General features: G+C 38.3%; 2 long non-coding RNA genes across 3 annotated transcripts in view; both read right to left on the bottom strand.

The window, feature by feature from the left end:
• LOC106095131 (uncharacterized) overlaps positions 1 to 14027 on the bottom strand; it is a 101804-nt gene extending 87777 nt beyond the window's left edge. Inside the window, exons 1-3 of one of the 2 annotated variants that reach the window (XR_009396593.1) lie at positions 13880 to 14027; positions 13265 to 13812; positions 12428 to 12744 (exon numbers count right to left, since the gene is read on the bottom strand). This is a non-coding gene — a long non-coding RNA (uncharacterized LOC106095131). Of the gene's footprint in view, positions 1 to 12427; positions 12745 to 13264; positions 13813 to 13879 lie in introns of those variants that run through there. The other variant, XR_009396594.1, reaches the window with a different exon arrangement.
• A 4217-nt stretch (positions 14028 to 18244) lies between these two features.
• LOC106092027 (uncharacterized) lies at positions 18245 to 19983 on the bottom strand. Its single transcript, XR_001222083.2, has 3 exons — positions 19348 to 19983; positions 18322 to 18856; positions 18245 to 18259 (listed from the first exon to the last, which is right to left on the bottom strand). It is a non-coding gene; the product is annotated as an uncharacterized LOC106092027 (long non-coding RNA).

The raw sequence follows: 19983 nt of genomic DNA, 5'->3' as shown, positions 1-19983 counted from the left end.
ACTCAATAAGACGATTTCGATATCTGACAAGGTCAAATACTTAGGTGTGATCTTGGACAGGAAACTGAATTGGAAGTGTCACATTCAGGAGCGTCTGAGAAGGCTCACAGATGTTGGGAACAATGTAGACGGTCTGTAGGCTCGAAATAGACTCTGAATCCGAAATAGACTCTGAATCCTGGCTCTTCAGGAGCGTGAATAGACCAATACTTACTCACGCCTCAGTATTTTGGTAGACGGCTATGGAGAAAAAGTGCAACATAAGGACCATACAACAGGTTCAGAGAACATGTTGTCTTGGCATAGACGGAGCGATGAGGACCACGACCCATTGGCTAAGACTGCTGCCATCGGCACAGTCTTGGATTGACGGATGCCTTGTATTGCCATCTGGGAGATCATGTTACACGGATGGATCAAAGCTGGAGGACAGAGTGGGCCTGGAGGTTTACATTGAGAACCCAGGGACTGAGATCTGTTTTAGACTGCCGGACCATTACCCCTTCTCTGAGGATGGGAAAATCCGCATCGTTTGAGTGCCGGCCGATAACGGAGTAAGGGGTAATGAAGGCCAGAGGACTGCCGTCTATAAACTTGGTTAGCCCGAAGTCTTTCGGGTCGACGCAGTCCGAGTTAAGGGAGTGGGCGAGGAATGCATATGCAACATTGTGGAACAGCGAAACGGTCGGTAGGACGGCGAAATCCCTGGGGGGGGGATCCAGATGGTGAGAAGACGAGGCTATTACTGAAAGGAAGCAAGAAGGAGGTCAGTATAGCTATTGGTATCATCACGGGACACATTGGACTATGAGCTCACTTATGTTAAATCGGTGCGGCAAGATGATGAATTCCTAACTTAAAATTTTCTTTTTAGAGGTTACCTTATAGTTTTTAGAGCGCACAACAAGCCGATTACTTTGTTAGGTATATGTTCATAGTGGCGTGGGGCGGTTTAATATCTGCGCCCTCTTTTCAACGTAACCTTACCTTTGAAGTTTTGACCAAAATCCTAGAGAGACCTCCATGTTATTTGCCTGTTTTTTATATACTTAAACCTTGAGTTTTTGTTATTCATATGTTTTGCTTTCGACAATAGGCTCATCATGCAATTTACGCGGGTAAAAAATGTGGGCTTAATACTTAAAATCGGCAGATCGATCTATATGGCAGCTATATCGAAATATATTCCGATTTGGACCATATTCGATTTGAACATTGGTAGGCATAGTACAGCTAACCGTTCCAAATTTCACCGAAAATGGGTAATAAATGTGTCAATTATGGCCCTAAGACTAAATATCGGCAGATCGGTCTATATGGCAGCTAAATCGAAATATAGTCTGATTTGGACCATATTCGGTTCAGACATTGGTAGCCATAGTACAGCTCCAAATTCAAGAGAAATTGGATAATAAATGTATCTTTTATATATTTTGACCCCTTTTTCATACAAGTCTGACCACAGTGCAATGGTATAGAATTATCTGCAGAAACCGGACCCTAATGTCTCATGCTAAATTTTGTTAAGAAAGTACTAAAATAATGTCGAGTGGCACCGATATGTATACATACCTTTTCATAAATAGCAGTTACATGAACTGCCAGTAACGCAGTTAGGATAAGTTTTTTAAAAATTCGTTTTGTAAAACTTGTTTCTGCAGTGGGGTATATAGATTTTTTTGGTCCACTGTTTATATGTACATTTAAATGTGAACCAATTTTGATGAAATTTGGCAGAGGTATTGAGACATCAAATCTTTTACCGAATTTGGTAATGCTCGAACTAAAATGATGGCTTCCACAGCCATAAAAGCAAATATCGGATGAAAGATATATATGGGAGCCGTATCTAAACCTGATTCGATTTTTTTCAATTTTAATATTTTTCATTCCTAAGCCGCAACAAACGTTTATGTTTATTTTCATCAAGGTCGGGCGCTTACCTGAATTGATCTCCACTTGAATGCCAAATACCCCACTGTGCACTGTAGTGTGTATGAAGCGGATATCATTGCAATGAAAGAAATTGTAGCGTGGCTAACATATCATGTCATAACGACGAGTGGCATAAATATTATATCTTTTCAGATAGCCAGCCAGGCATTAAATCTCTTCTTATCTACACAAATTACACTACTCACATGGTTCTGTGCATCTGTTAGAAGTTGTATTGATGGCTTTGAACGCTGGACAATGGCAAAGGAAATGAAAGTCTAATATTGGTACCAAATATTAGACTTTCATTTTTTGAATTTTGGCCAAATGGCAGCGACCACTGTGCATTGTAAGACCGCTTCGGCGTCCCTAAGGGTCCTTCCGATGGCAGGAGGATTTGACGTGGTTCTCATCCAGGAACCATGGGTGTGTGGAAGAATGGTTCGTGGAGTAAGAATTCCTTGATTTAAACTGTTCTAGGATGCGGCAAATGGGAGACACAGAGCCTGTATTCTTGCGAAGAGCAGTCTAAATGTTTTTGTTCTTCCGTCGCTAAGCACTGAATATTCATATATAGAGCTGGCTTCCCTATATATGGCACACGATTCAGAGATGCCGCCTTCAAACCTTAAGTGAAAGCCACAAGGGCACCGCACGATTGGGACGTCTATAAGGATGAGCTATGAAAATAGCAGGGCGAGCCGAGAAAATCTTAGAACATATCTTGGGTGATATTCTGCAGCTCCGAGGAGGAGGGATCTGAGGCCTCTGGGCTAAGAAAGATCCTATTCTCGAGACCTATTACGGGATACATTCAGAAGTCAGAGCATGTATTGACAATGCATAGTGCGGAAACACTCGATCTACTAAAAAATCATTAGGGCGACAATTATTATGCATCACCGACTGAATTACAAGCTGTGTCCGATTAGTGTTCCTGTCGGATGTGTGGAACACAAAGGTATTGTTATTCCAAAAGCAGGAAAACCTTACCACACGATGGCGATAGATTTTCATCCTATTAATCTGCCATCCTTTGTGCTGAAGACTCTTGAGAAGTTGATAGAATTATATCTTAGGGCAAAGATCCCTGGAGATCGCCTGTCTCGGCAACAGCATTTATATAGTAAGGGCCACTGAAACAGCCCTTCACGAGCTAGTTGGCTAAAGAGGGTTATCTCGCTGTCAAGGAATATACAATAGTAGCATTTCTTGACATTGAATGTGCTTCCAATAATGTAAAACTGACGTCAATCATGTTGGAGTTTCTAAACATCAACGCTACCGTAAGAAAATTAATAAACAACTTACTGTCGAAGTGGGCGAAAGAAAGTGGTCTTGCGTTAATTCGTCTAGAACGGAAGTTGTTATTTTCAGTAGGAGATACAAGCTAACCACAGTTGCACCTGTCTGCTTAGGGGGAGAGAATGTTCCGTTTACTGACAGCGCAAAATACATGTGTGTTTGGCTGGACAGGATACTGAACTTTAAATCAAACATATTGCAAAGTGCAAGAAAGGCAGCTCTTACCCTATACACCTCCAAAAGTTGGAGGTTTAGACTGCGTGTAATGCATTGAGTATATACTGCAATTGTCAGGCCTATAATGCTGATACGGGGTTGTAATATGGTGGATGATGCTTCAAAAATCCACCTACTATGCATTACTCAGCCGGATCCAAAGGATGGCTTGTTTGTGCATCACAGCCGCTTTGAAGACGACGCCATCTGATGCACTGAATTTAATGCTAAACCAACTACCTCCGGACATTATGACTAGACAAATTGCTGCGACAATTGCTGTGAGGCTATGGGTGCTTCCTTATTGGTAATGCGGCGGCTACGGACAATGTGTTATCTTTGATACAATGCCCGATGTTCCTGGCAGTCTGGATTACACATTGTTTGAGCCACTTTTTGATGAAAAATACTGTACCATTATTCCTGATAGAATCGGTTGGAACTATAATATCCCTGGTAATAGAAGTTCCAAACTAGACGACCAGGTGGGTTTTTGGGGTGTACTTTGGAAAAGTAAGGCTGATCATATCGAGAAGTTTCCCCGACAACTGCAGTGTGTATCAAGCGGAGATCCTTGTAATTAAGGGAGTGGTGGAATGGCTTAGATATAATTTCATAACGACATTTGGCTTAAAAAACTTCTCAGACAGCCAGGCAGCCATTAAATCCCTGTAAAACGTATTTCTGAACACAAAATCCGCCCTCGACCGTCGCAGATCTCTCAATGAGATGGCTGAACAATTCAAATTTCACCTGTTCTGAGTGCCGGGCCACAGAGATATCCCAGGGAATTGTAAAGCGGACGAGCTTGAGAGACTAGGAACTACCTTACACATACCGGGGGAACTGTAATCTGTGGGTATGCATCTAGCGACATGTAAGCTAAGTTTTTAGGATCAGGACCGAAGCGCAACGAATGATAGATGGTCTCAAAGGGGATTGTGAACATACCAAATTTATGTGGCCAAATCCAGACTTGGAGGAGTCAGCCGCAATGCTGTCGTTGGCTAGAACAGACGTCTCAGTCATTGTGTCAGCCATGACAGGAAAACATGCTGACAGACTGAAGGTTGCAAGTAACGCCTTTTGCCGAAGCTCTGAGGATGTCGAAAATGAAGAGACTACAGAATATCTGCTGTGTGTGTGTCCCGCACTGGCAGTCAGAAGGAGTTCTTCTTTATGTTCTCAAATCGTTGAGAATTTGTCTGATTTAGCGGATGTGAACATTCTCAATTTTTTGTGTTATAGCAATCTGGGCTCAACGGTAGGAACTAGAAGGCATCTTTCTACTTTTGTTCCTGTGGTATCACAATGGACGAAAATGTCTATGTGAGCCTGATGGCAGACTGCCACTTAAACCTAACCTAACCTAACAATATTACTTCTTGAGCTCTTATAGGGCGCAATTCTTATCCGATTTGGCTGAAATTTTCCACAAGACAAGGCAAAGAACCTGATAAATGCGATCCACGGTGGAGGCTATGTACAATTCGGCCCGGGAGATCTTAGCACGCTTTAACATATTTTGATTGAAATTTTGTCAATCACCTGATATTGTCATTTTCGTGATTGAAGCAGTTTCAATTAAAAAAATAATTGGATCAATTAATCAAATCGACCACGTATTTATCAGAAAACTCTTTCTGGGTTCGCTGATGAATGTAAAAACTAGATGTGAAGACGACATCGAATCAAATCTTTCTGCTTAACATAATTCTCATGGTCATTAAGCTCTATATTATGTTCTGCACAGATTCAAACCATACTTGGCATGTATATTAAAGGTCATATATGAAGTAATTGTGCAATATTTCAGAAAATCGGATCAGAACAGCTCTCTCTAGGGTCACAAGAAGTTTAATCGGGATATCGATTTATATGGGAGCTGCATCGTGTTAAAGACCGATTTGGACCATATTCGGCGTAATTGTTGGAAGTCAAACCAAAACACCATATACAAAAAACAGATTTGTTGTCACAACCCTTTTTGCCAACTGCAACTTTGCTATGGTGACAACTGAAATTACTTAACATATTTTAGATAAATTAAAACTATTGAAAAATATAAATTTTTACAATAATAAAAAAAAATTGTCATCAAAATACTAGGTTGATTAGCTCTTGTTTTATAACCAAATTAATAATGACTAAAATTTTCAATAAAAAAATATGCAATTTTCGTATCAATTTTACAGTTGCAGAAGGATTTGGAAACATTTTCTATTTCGAACCACACTGAAGTGGCCATTCCAGACATACGAAATGGCAATCACTGTAATTCTCAAATAATAGCAAATAATGGTGTTAGAGATGGATTTGGAAATAAAGTTTCATGATTGAGATATTGACCTGTAGGTGTTTGGGGATGTTGTTCCCTATTACAGCAGCACATATGCGAACTGTTGAAGTATCATAGAAATGAGCTGCTTAACCGGGAGCCTCAGCACTCATATGAATATGGGCAAAGCGATGGTAGTGAACAAGAAAGTCTAGCCATCTTTCGAAACAAAACGTATACCAGGGTTGCTATGTCGATGCTCAAGGATCTCAAGGAAATTGAGGCCATTATGGTCGCTCTCAAAAACGGCAAATCAGCCGGTCCTGACAACATACCTGTTGAACCGTTGCGGTTTGGAGCATATTTATAGCTTAGCGATCACCCCTATAATTAGAGAGGCCTGGGATACAAACGCTGTCCCCTCGGAAAGGAAGAATGTGAACATGGTCACAATTCCAATGAAGGGTGACCTCACCCAGTGTAAAAACTGGAGGGGAATTACATTGCTAAACGCGACAAATAAAGCTTGGCAAGTAGAATTTTGAAGAAGGAACAAGCAGGTTTTCGGCGAGGACGTTCTTGTGCCCACCACATCAACTCCTTATAATCATCGAACAGTCTGCAGAATTTAATAAGCACCTATACCTTTTATTCATTGACTTCGAGCGTGTTTTTATATGTGGAGCACGTGACGCTAATTGAGGAGCCGCAATGGCATGAAACAGGGGTGCATCTTATCGCCGACGCTATTATTAATAATACTCGATTCCGTCCTAGAGGCGACAAATGTTGAGGTACCGTATGGAATTCGCTGGGATATTAACGACTTCCTTGGGGGACACGGACTACGCGGATGCTATAAAGGCGAAATTGGAACACTTGAATCAAAACAAAGCCAAAGTAGGCCAGAAAATAAGCATAACTAAGACCAAATCAAAGAGAAATGGGAAAAAATCTGACACCGTTCTCTATAAACGGCCATTTCATTGAAGATGTTGACAACTTGTCCTATCTTGGAAACAAAAAGACTAAGGACGGATCAAAAGCAGACATCCGCGAACGTATGGACAAGGCTAGAAGTGCCGTTCTTAAACTCAGCCAAAGTTTGGAGATGCAGTGCATCTTCTATAATACAAAAGTCAGAATCGTCAACAGTAGTGTGAAATCTATTTTTATACCCTTCACCACCACCACGGTGGTACCGGGTATTATATTGGTTGCCCAAAAAGTAATTGCGGATTTTTTAAAAGAAAGTAAATGCATTTTTAATAAAACTTAGAATGAACTTTAATCAAATATACTTTTTTACCCTTTTTTTCTAAAGCAAGCTAAAAGTAACAGCTGATAACTGACAGAAGAAAGAATGCAATTACAGAGTCACAAGCTGTGAAAAAATTGGTCAACGCCGACTATATGAAAAATCCGCAATTACTTTTTGGGCAACCCAATAACTTAGTGTATTTGTTTGTAATACCCAGAAGGAAAAGAGATAGACCCATTGATAAATATACCGATCGACTTTGAATCAATTCCTAATTCGATTTAGCTATGTCCGTCTGCCCATGTAAATTTGTATACAAATACAGGCCGTAATTTTCGTTCGATCGTCTTAAAATTTGGTACAGGCACGTTTTTCGGCCTAGAGACGAAGCCTATTGAAATTGGAAAAAATCGGTTCAGATTTGGATACAGCTCCTATATATATGTTCGTCCGATTTGGGCTAATGTGGCAATAATGTGATCATTTGGAAGCCGAATCGGTAGGATGGATTCTTCCATGATTCTCCACTACATATATATCTCATATACATATATATCGCCTGATTTTCTCTCCAAGAGCCACGGCAAGCGCATTTATTGACCAATCTAAGAAGCTTGCTCGAAATCGGTTTAGATTCAGATATAGCTCCCCGATATATGTTAGCAGATTCTCTTGAAAATTGACAGGAAGGATTTTCCTATGAATCTTAATGTTACTGGTGAATTTCATAGAAATCGGTCCCGATTTGTCGGACAAAATAAAGTGCGGTTTTGTATCCTTCTTCATTAATCCTCAATATTTTTTATCTACGTGTATTATTTACTGTTTTTTTTTTTTGTTTGTTACTGTCCCATTATTTGAAATTTTTAAACTCGTACATTCAGGATTCTGATGTAAAAGTATTTTAGTGTAAAAAAAGTCTTTGCAACATAATAAAGTGCGTTTTTATACCCACCACCGTAGGATAGGGGGTAAATTCATTTAGTCATTCCGTTTGCAACACATCGCAATATCAATATCCGACCCTACAAAGTATTGGGTTGCCCAAAAAGTAATTGCGGATTTTTCAGCTTGTTACTCTGTAATTGCATTCCTTCTTCTGTCAGTTATCAGCTGTTACTTTTAGTTTGCTTTAGAAAAAAAGTGTAAAAAAAGTATATTTGATTAAAGTTCATTCTAAGCTTTATTAAAAATGCATTTACTTTCTTTTAAAAAATCCGCAATCACTTTTTGGGCAACCCAATATATATATTTTGGATCGTCGAAAATTCTAAGACGTGTGTCTGTCCGTCCGTCTGTTGTAATCACTCTAGCCTTCAAAAATTAAGATATTGAGCTGAAATTTGGCACGGATACGTCATTTTGATGCACGCTGGTCAAGTCCTTGAACGGGCCAAAATGGACCATATTTGGATATAGCTGCTATATAAACCGATCTGCCGATAAAGGGTCTAATGCCTTATTTCTTATCCGATTTCAGCTGATATTTGAAACAGTGAGTAGCTTAAGGCTTCCCGACATCTGACCCAGATATAGTGCAGATCGGACTATATTTAGATATAGCTGCCATATAGACCGATCTGCCGATTAAGGGTCTGAAACCCATAAAAGCTTTATTTATTAACCGATTTCGCTGAAATCTGAAACAGTGAGTTGGTTTGAGCCTCCCAACCTAGGATCTAAATATGGTTGAGGTCGGATTTTTTTTAGATATAGCTGCCATATTAACCGATCTGCCGATAAAGGGTTTGAAGTCCATAAAAGCTTTATTTTTTATCCGATTTCGCTGAAATTTGGAAAAGTGGGTAGTTTTAGGTCTTCCGACATCCGTCCCAAATATGGTTCGGATCGCACTTTAGTTAGATATAGCTGCCATACAGACCGATTTCCTGATTAAGAATATGAAGCCCATAAAAGCTTAAGTTTTCATCCGATTTCGCTGAAATTCGAAACACTAAGTAGTTTTAGGCCACCCGCCATCTAAACCAAGTATAGTAAAGATTGAACTGCATTAAGATATAGCTGTCATATAGATCGATCTGCCGATTATGTGTCTGAAGCCTATAAAACCTTTATTTATTTCCCGATTTTGTTGAAATTTGAAATACAAAATTCAACAGTGACTTATATATATTAGACCATTCAATTTTCGTGCCGAATTTGGGTGTATAAGTTATCCAGTTTTCACCGGATTGTAACATATATACCCGAGATGGTGGGTATACAAAGTTCGGACCGGCCGAACTTAATGCCTTTTTACTTGTTTATAAATCGTGAAATTAATATTTAATATACTAGCTGTCCCGGGCCCGCTCCGCTGCGCCCTCTTATACTTTATATGGAACAAAAGTTTCCTTGGAATATTTAATTTCGACAAAGAGCTTGACTAACAGTTTAACAATATAAGTGCCCTTATCTGAATCCCATATGATCTTTATTGGTCAACGAATTTTAATTTGGATGTAAGGTGTACTCCATTCCTAAAATAATTTATTTCAGCCCGATATTCTCATGATATCTGATTTAGGGGTGTTTTCGGGGGTAAGATATCCCCCAGACACTTGGCCCTGAAAAAATATCAGCATCGTGCTACTCTTTCATATACCATTTTTTTAAACCCCATATTGCCATTGGCTTAGGGGAGTTTACACGATGAGGCGTCCCCCAAACACATGGCCCCAAAATAGGTTATCGAATTCGTTTTCTAATCTCAAATACTTTTCATTTGAGCCACATATTCCCATGGTCGAAAAATTGTCGCAATTGTTTGGGGGGTGTTTTGGTAAATGGGTGATGCCCTAAATATATGGTCCTACATTTGGATATCAAATTTGTATTCTACTCCCACATACCTTTATTTGAGCGCCATATTGCGATGGTCAGAAAAAATTTGTTGTTTGTGGGGTATTTTAGGAAAGGGGTAGACCCCCAGAAAATTGGTCCCGAAAGTGGGTATCAAATGATGCTCTACCCCCAATTCCTTTCATTTAAGCTCCAAATTGACATGGTCGGTAAATATGTCCGATCTAGGGGTGTTTTGGAGATTGGGGTGGTTCCCAAACACTAAGTCGTGCTCTATTCTGATATATCTATATACAATTTATTTGAACCCCATAATACCATTGGCCTTAAAATTGGATATCAAATTCGTTTTCTTATCTCATTTAAACTCCTTATTGCAAAAATCAGCAAATATGTTCGGTATGGGGTATTGGCCCTAAAAACTATGTTTATTAAGATCCACTCTCTTTAAGACCCAAATTGTCTAGGTGAGCAAATCCTATTCGGGGGTTGTTATGGTGGTGGGACGTTCGCTAGACAGTTGGCCCATATTGTTGACATCAGATACGTGGTCTACTCCCACATACCTTTAATTTGAGCCCCACATTTCCATAGTCGGGAAACATGACCTGCTTGTGGGGTATTTTGGTGAATTGGCCTTGAATATATATCGAATTCGTGTTCTACTCTAAAAACCTTCTTATTTGAGTCTCATATTGCAATAGTCAGAAAATACTTACTATTTGGGTGGTCCGACAATTGGATATCAGATTTTTTTTCTAATCTTTATTACCTTTCATTTGAGTCCCATATTGTCGTGATTGGTCTAAGTATATGTTTGGTAGGTTTTAGGGTGGGGCGGCCCTCCTAGGTACCCCATCCGAAATTTGAATACCAAATTTTTATTTTTAGGGTACTATGTGAGAGCACACAAAATATCGAGATCTCCGAGATCTGGTGTTTCTGAAAATTAGGATAAGGGGGAGGGTCCGCCCTCTTCAGATATCAAAAAAAATGTAATAAGAACACACAAAATTTCGCTTAAATCGCACCACCCATCTCCGAGATCTGGTGTTTCTGAAAATTAGGATAAGGGGGAAGGTCCGCCCCCTTCAAAAAATGTAGTACCCTATTTTTACCACAAGATCATTATGCACCATCTGTGAAAATTTCAAGAAAATCGGTTCAGGCGTTTCTGAGTCTATAAAGAACACACAAACATACAAACAAACAAAAAATCTATAAACAAACACAAATTGATTTTTATATATGAAGATAAGCATGGACCATTACTATTTCGAAATGAAGCCCTTAATCGAAACTCAAAAAGATATGTTGGCACAAGATCGTGAAAATGGGATGAAATTGAAAGCTTTAGGTTTCAAGTATGAAATACCAGAATCTGGGGTCAGAAAAATGTTTGCTTTGTATAAAATAAGAAAGTCAAATAAAAGTTTGAAAAAATTATGTGGCAGAAACGTAAGACGACGAAGCTTGAGAATGATCATATTGCAATTCTAGCAAAGAGAAAGTGATATAAAAGAAAAGCTACAATTGAATATTTCGACTCAAACTGTCCAAAGAAGACTAAAAGAAATGGGTTTAAAAGTGCCTTCGCTAAGAAAAATAAGGAGAGCACTATGTAAATAATTTGGAAGAAAATCTTTATAGCAGTGCGAAAAAGTGGGCTTGGGTGAGTTTATCTTTCAACAAGACAACGACCCCAAGCACACGAGTAAGGTCGCTAAAAAATATTTTTAAGAAACTAACGTTGAAAAATTTGAATAACCTGCACAAAGCCCTGGTCTAAACCCCATAGAGCATATTTGGGCTATCCTAGATGACAAAATCCCGATGGAATCCAAATCAAATCTTCAAACATTTTTGCAAAAAATGCAAAGTGAATGGAGGACAATTCCAACAAATACTTTGAAGAACCTCGCTTTAAGTGTGACGAAAAGATTAAGAGAAGTCATAAATAACAAATGAGGGGCAACTTCGTACTAAATTTTAAAATTATGTTATGTTTTATAATATTTATTAAAGAAGTGTGACTTTATTTAACTTGAAATTCCTAATGTGTTATAAAGTTTGTACTAGCTGAACCGGGCCCGCTCCGCTGCGCCTTCTTTTACTTTATATGGAACGAAAGTTTCCTTGGAATATTTATTTTCGACAATTAAAGATCTTTTAGTGAAATACCACTGCCTTTATCTGAATCCCATATGATCTTTATTGGTCTACGAATTTAAGTTTGGATGTAAGGTGAACTCCATTCTTGAAATACTTCATTTCAGCCCGATATTCTCACAATGGCTGATTTGTGGTGTTTTCGGGGGAGAGGTGGTCCCCCAGATACTTGGCCCTGAAAAAATTTCAGCATCGTGCTCTTCTCTCAAATACCATTTATTTAAAGCCATTGGCTTAAGAGGAGTTTACAGGATGAGGCGTCCCCCAAACACATGACCCCATGGAAAAGGAGTAGACCCCCAGAAAATTGGTCCCGAAAATGGGTATCAATTCTTGCACTACCCCCCAGTACCTTTTACTTAAGCTCCACATTGACATGGTCGGTAAATATGACCGATTTAGAGGTGTTTTGGGGATTGGAATGGTCCCCCAGACAGTAAGCCCCAAAAAAATATATTAGCAACGTGCTCTATTCTCATATATAATTTATTTGAGCCCCATATTGTCATTGCCCTCAAAATTGGATATCAAATTCGTTTTCTAATCTCATTTAAACTCCTTATTGCAAAAGTCAGCAAATATGTTCGGTTTGGGGTATTGGCCTTACAAACTATGAATATTAAGTTCCACTCTCTTTAGGACCCAAATTGTCTTGGTGAGCAAATTGTAACGAACCACCACCTTGGGCCCTAATTCCTCTTGGAGTCGCTACCTCCTCGCCGCCGGCCGTGCTCAGTCCTGGGGCGGTTCTTTCCCGTTGGAACTAGGCTTGGTTTCGCTGCCATAAAAGTAAAAATAAGGTAGTTTAAAAGAATAGTAAGTGAAAAGAAGAATAGCAAAGGTATTAAATAAAAGAAAAATTAAGGACAGAAGAAATTAGAGTGAAGCTAATCTCAGGAGCAGTCTAAGATATAATTTGACTGCCATTCTCTACCCACCCAACCATGCTGACGAATTCTTCAGCCCATTTTATCTCCCACTACTGTATGTCCTTCACCTTTCGAGAGTTATAAAAAAAAAAATGTTTAAAACATCTTTATAATATAATCAAAAATTAATAGTAATCGATTTGTGGCAATTAAAGGTATAAAACTTAGTCCAATAAAAACTGATTGTATTAAAGGTAATCTAAGTTTATAAATAAGTTAAAAGTGAATGATATTGAAAGAAAGAACTATAGTTTACGTAAAAATAAAAACTAAACCTAGCATTTAGTAAAGATAAGTGTCGTGAATTTGTGTTATTATAAAAATGTGGCATAACAGCATAACAATTTAAATAATATTATGAAAACTCACCAGCTAATATCCATGATGTCCTTAGGCCTTCAGACGTGGGATTTGAAATTGCTATAGTTCTGGGTGGTTATAAAAGTTAAGGCTTCAAATTTGCTTTGCTCGTGCGCCAAAGTAACATATACATTTAATAATTGTCTTGTGTGTAATAATGGGGAAAATAAACTAAATGTATATACTATACATTATTCTTGTTTTATCTTCAATTGAAAAAGAATGAGAATCCCCAGGATTCTTTAATTGACACAATTCGGTAATAGGGAAATGCTGTATCCATTGGGCTCCAATAAAACTATGGACGGGAAGACTCTAGCATTTGATGTATTGATTTGACGAGTCAGGGTATTAGGTCAATTTTGGGTTCTTTGAGCTCTAATCAAACCATCGATTAGAAGACTCCGGTCTTGATATTAGTAGAATCAAAAATCTCAATATCCGCCTTTAAAAGGCATCAATTGGTCTTTGGGACCGATTATATAATAATTAGGGGATTGATGTCTAAGGAAATTTGGGAATCGTAGACAGCGCCGATTCACAGAGGAATCGGCGATCTGCGATAAAATAACGGGGATGCAATTTAGAGGAAAGAACTTCAATATTTAAAGCTTAAATGCTTACATCATCATCCAAACAACAGGAAAATAAAAATTAGTTTGATGTGGTATGCTCGTGATCCTTTTATCTCCTTAAAAATTATTCAATTAAATCTTCGAATATTTTTTTTTTCTCTTCGTATAAACTATTTTTTTGACACGTCTAACACCAATCGTCTTTCAAATTGAAATAAAAATGAAAAATTTCTGTATAGACATATAGACAGCTTTTTAATTCAAAGCACATTATGTTTTAAGAAATGAAACAAAAATTTAATAAAATTTTTATTAGTGTGTAGAATACTAGGAACTGTAAATAAAAGAGGTCACAAATTATACCACGCATAAAAAAAAAATTATTCCCAAATATCCTTTAAATGGTAGACCCCAATTTTCCCCGTGTCCTTGTCCTTAAGCTCATAACTTACATTACCAATCTTACGTATTCGAATTCCCACTGGTGCCAATTTAGCATTGAAGTTATTTATCTTCACGCTTTGTGGAAAATTCATCGAATTACTTCGTCTCCTATATCATACTGTCTATTTCGAGAACGTAAATTATATAACCTTTCATTTTTCTCAATAATCAATATGCCAACATTTCCTTTGCGAGTTCTGGGTAATGGCCCAATTAGATCCACATACAACCTCTGAAAATGTCGTTCCGTTGAAACCATATTTCCCATTGGAGGTCGTAAAGTCATCGTCGGAGCCTTCGAAGTCTTACACATCGCACACTGCCCAATATACTCTCGTACATCCGTAACTAATCTCGGCCAATAAAAATACCTTCGTATCTTTTCGAATTGGGAATATTATGGGCTATATATATCACGTCTTTCCTCAACTCCGATGGAACCACTAACTTCCACGAAGTCTGGTCATTTTCCGAAACGGTCCAAAAACTTGTCCTCTTATAGATATATCTATCTTCCAATTTAAAATCCGGAAACTTGGACTCTGCTAATTCCGTACGCCATCTATTATATTCCTCTCCAAGGAACGCGTTCGAATCCATATTAATACACGGAAGCACTTCCAGTTCTAACTCCGATACGTCATTTTCCTGCTCATATATACGCGACAATGCATCAGGCACTACGTTTTCTCTTCCCTTCCTATGCTCAATCGTAAAATTGAAACCTTGGAGCTTCAGTGCCCACCGTGCCAATCTACCTGATAAATCCTTCTGGCGCATGAGCCACTTAAGACTGGCATGGTCCGTCACAACCTTGAACTCATGACCTTCTATGTAGACACGGAACCTTTTTACAGCTAACACTACCGCTAAACACTCTAAATCCGTAATAGTGTAGTTCCTTTGGGCTTTGTTTAATTTTGCCGACATAAAGGCTATGGGTCTTTCGTCAACGTTCTCATTTGCCTGTACTAAAACGGCACCAACTCCAACAACACTGGCATCATACTGCAATACGAATGGTTTTGAAAAATCCGCATGGACCAATACAGGAGCACTACACAGCTTACACTTCAAAAGTTCGAACGCCTCTTGCGCTTCAGGTGTCCATTTAAACGATTTCTTCTTAGAAAGCAATTAAGTTAAAGGAAATGTAAAATGAGAAAACTCACTAATGAATCGCCTATACCATCCAATCATACCAAGGAATTGCCTCAGAGAACGTATAGACTTTGGGGATGGAAATTCGGCAATTGCACTTACTTTTTCTGGGTCAACCTTAAGGCACCCCTCGCCAACAATATATCCCAAATACTTCACGTGCCTAATTGCAAAACAACTCTTCTTCACGTTGATTATCAGCCTTCCTAAACTGGAATGCTATCTCCTGCAAATGCTGCAGATGATCCTCAAAATTTTCCGAAACAATTAGCAAATCGTTGAGGTAGACGAATACGTGGGATTACATATTATACGGAACTACCATATCCATCAAACGGCACAATGTTTGGGGTGCATTGCACAACCCGAAGGGCATCCTTGTGAATTGATATAAGGGCCTATTTGGTATGGTAAATGCTGTCTTAGGCTTGGAGGTATCATCTAGTTTTATCTGCCAAAATGCATCTTTAAGATCCACTTTGGAGAAAAAAACGTACTGAGGGCAACCTTGACAAAATTCTTTCAATGTTTGGAATAGAATAACAATCCTTTACCGTTGCCGAATTAAGTTTCCTGCTGTCCACGCAGAAGCGAACTTTGTCAGGTTTAACTATCAATACACCAGGCGAAGACCATGGAGACTGAGGACACTCCTCAATAACTCCCAATGACAACATCCTATCAATTTCCGTAAATAGAATTTTCTCCCTCGCTGGAGATATCGGATAGTATCTCTGTTTAACTGGCTTGGACTTTCCTGTATCGATACGATGTTCGACTAACGTGGTACATCCAAGACCATCCCTGTCAGAAATGGGGAACATCTCGATAACAACATTCAGTTTACGTCTCTGCTCCTCCGATAATTCTATGGAGTCCAAGTCCATATCGACACCGCAAATCTCATCTTGTCCGGAACCCAAAGAAATGGAAATTTTTAATTTGCACCAAAAATCCATTCCACAAATAATATCTTGCTTAATAGACTCCACAACCAAAAACTCAAATTTACATTTGTGATTTTGATAATGAAAATCTAACTCAATTATTCCTGAAATTGACTGTTTCTGATGGTCAGCAGTCTTCACATTTCCGCGACATTTCTTAAAATCAGATGATTTCTTTAGTTCCTGAACCAGATCACCACCAATAACACTGTTATTAGCTCCACTGTCTAATAGAGCAAAATACAACTTTCCTTTGAAATTTAGAGCTACATAAGCCCGAGTGTCTGAATCTTTGGTTACAATCGTTGCAATTTTATACTTTTTAAAGGTCTTCAGCTGTTTCCAAAATTCTCTCATACGTAAAGCACTTCGCTTGGACTTAGATTTTTTTTCCTCGCAAGAATAATTTTAGGTTTTATAAAGCTGTATGGTAAAATTTGGTTACTTGTTCTGGTATTTGTAAAATTTGGGTTTTTCTCAATAACTTCAATATTTAATTTCTTTTCTTCAATTTCGTAGAATGTCCTCTTTTGTTTGGAAGGACACCCCTCAAGGCGTTTCCCGAATTGACGCAGTTAGTGCAGGATGGTTTATATGTGTTCTTAAGTCCACAGCCGTAACAAAAGACAGTTTTCTCCCTCAAACAATCTTTGTACAGATGGCCACGCTCCTCACAATTCCAACATTTTATATCCTTAAGAACCGCATTGACCTCATGTTCGTTTGATCCATCGTCATCCACATCCTCTTCGTCCACTAATTCTGCTACCTGAGCCTTCCCTTCACGTCTAAATTTTACGACTGATTGCACATCCTTCATAAATTTCTCGTGCCTTTTCACCGATTTTCTGAGTCCCGAAACCTGACGTATGTCCAAGTGTAAGAGTTCATGACGAATCTCGGATCTAAGGTTCCGAAGCATGATCTCACGAAGTTCTTCATCACCAATAGGTTCACGCAATCGATCTGCCAATGTCATTATGAATTCATAATAATCGTCAAAGGACTCGTTATGACATTGTTTTCGGCGACGAATATCATCCTTAATATCAAAGTCGTTGCAAAAGTCCTTGTATTGTATTTTTAAACACCTACTAAATTCCGCCCATTCGACAGTATCGCTTTGATGGTGGTATCTCCAAAACCAAGCCAAAGATTTACCCTCAAACAGAACATGTATGTATCTACATAACAAATCAAAATTTCCTCCCAATGTATTCGATGTCATGATATTCACTCTATATATAAACTCCTCTACTGGGAAGTCCTTATCACTACCGGTGAAAGAAATTTTCCAATTCCGAATTGTATTAAGTATCTACTCAGGTTGTTCTTGGGGCACGGAGTATTGAGTGTTTCGTCCGTTGTTGATTCTAATCGCCGTGGACGTAGGCTCCCTAGGACTAGAAGGAGGATCCCTAGGACTTACCTCTTCGCTATTCAAATTCATTCCACGGATTAGGTTACCGATCTCGTTCGAAATTGTAGAAGTAATCTCCCTACGCATTTCTGACATAGAGACACTAATCATCTGCTGGACTCGGTCTTCGTTTATTACCGAAGACATCTCTTCCGTCCTATCTACCAATCCACTTTCAGCGGAATGTATCCTGTTCCGATTGGAACCAGGTGCTCTGTCCCTGGATCTTATCCAATAGCCATTCTCAGGTGGCCTTTCTTCCCTGTCATTATTCCTGTCCCTGCTGTGTGCCAATGGCATCTTTCCAAAACGTTAAATAAAAAATGAAGTCAACTATAATATATAAAATATACTAATTAAATTTTGTTTTAAATAAATAAAATACGATATGAGATGCTAACTGCTCACTACTCAGCATAGGAACAAAGCAGTAGGGGTAAATCTGAGATCATCTTCACTATAAAATAAAACGAACAGTAACAAAAGCAAACATTAAAAATGCCGTTAAACCTGGATTACCAAGATATGTTTTTTTAGCAAAATAGTTAAAAAAAACACAAATCCTTAATGAAACACCATGTTCAACAACAAAGTTCCTCGAGTTTTCGCCTAGGTAAGAAACCAATAAAAATCAGCTAATTCAATCCGTATTTAAAATCCCAAGGAAATGAAAGAAAAAGAAAAGGATAAGAGAAGATAAGGAAATAAATAAAAGTTATCATTTATTCCGTTCCGGTGTATGATTTCGCAGCAACATTTCCACAAACCAAAAGTCACCGAAAAAGTTTTCAAAGATATCCTTCTAAATAAATCTGGTATCATCATCATTTAGGTGACACATTACTGGTTTATCGGATTCTGTGAAAGTCTGAAAACGACCAGTTGCAGGCCCCACGCTGGGCGCCATTTAATTTATGTAACGAACCACCACCTTGGGCCCTTATTCCTCTTGGAGTCGCTACCTCCTCGCCGCCGGCCGTGCTCAGTCCTGGGGCGGTTCTTTCCCGTTGGAACTAGGCTTGGTTTTGCTGCCATAAAAGTAAAAATAAGGTACCTTAAAAGAAAAGTAAGTGAAAAGAAGAATAGCAAAGGTATTAAATAAAAGAAAAATTAAGGACAGAAGAAATTAGAGTGAAGCTAATCTCAGGAGCAGTCTAAGAGGTAATTTGACTGCCATTCTCTACCCACCCAACCATGCTGACGAATTCTTCAGCCCATTTTATCTCCCACTACTGTATGTCCTTCACCTTTCGTGAGTTATAAAAAAAATGTTTAAAACATCGTTATAATATATTCAAAAATTAATAGTAATCGATTTGTGGCAATTAAAGGTATAAAACTTAGACCAATAAAAAGTGATTATATTAAAGGTAATCTAAGTTTATAAATAAGTGAAAAGTGAATGATATTGAAAGAAAGAACTATAGTTTACGTAAAAATAAAAACTAAACCTAGCATTTAGCAAAGATAAGTGTCGTGAATTTGTGTTATTATAAAAATGTGGCATAACAGCATAACAAATTAAATAATATTATGAAAACTCACCAGCTAATATCCATGATGTCCTTAGGCCTTCAGACGTGGGATTTGAAATTGCTATAGTTCTGGGTGGTTATAAAAGTTAAGGCTTCAAATTTGCTTTGCTCGTGCGCCAAAGTAACATATAAATTTAATAATTGTCTTGTATGTAATAATGGGGAAAATAAAATAAATGTATATACTATACATTATTCTTGTTTTATCTCCAATTGAAAAAGAATGAGAATCCCTACTATACATTATTCTTGTTTTATCTCCAATTGAAAAAGAATGAGAATCCCCAGGATTCTTTAATTGACACAATTCGGTAATTGGGAAATGCTGTGTCCATTGGGCTCCAATAAAACTATGGACGGGAAGACTCTAGCATTTGATGTATTGATTTGACGAGTCAGGGTATTAGGCCAATTTTGGGTTCTTGGAGCTCTATTCAAACCATCGATTAGAAGACTCCGGTCTTGATATCAGTAGAATCAAAAATCTCAATATCCGCCTTTAAAAGGCATCAATTGGTCTTTGGGACCGATTATATAATAATTAGGGGATTGATGTCTAAGGAAATTTGGGACCAATACAGATAATTTGAGATTGGAGTTTTCCTCTTCTTTTGTTCGTGGACAGCGCCGATTCACAGAAGAATCG

This window comes from Stomoxys calcitrans, chromosome 1 (genome assembly GCF_963082655.1).
Source record: "Stomoxys calcitrans chromosome 1, idStoCalc2.1, whole genome shotgun sequence".
NCBI classification, from domain to species: Eukaryota; Metazoa; Arthropoda; class Insecta; order Diptera; family Muscidae; genus Stomoxys; species Stomoxys calcitrans.
Note: the sequence above shows the minus strand (reverse complement) of the source record. Positions and strands in the feature narration are given on the sequence as shown.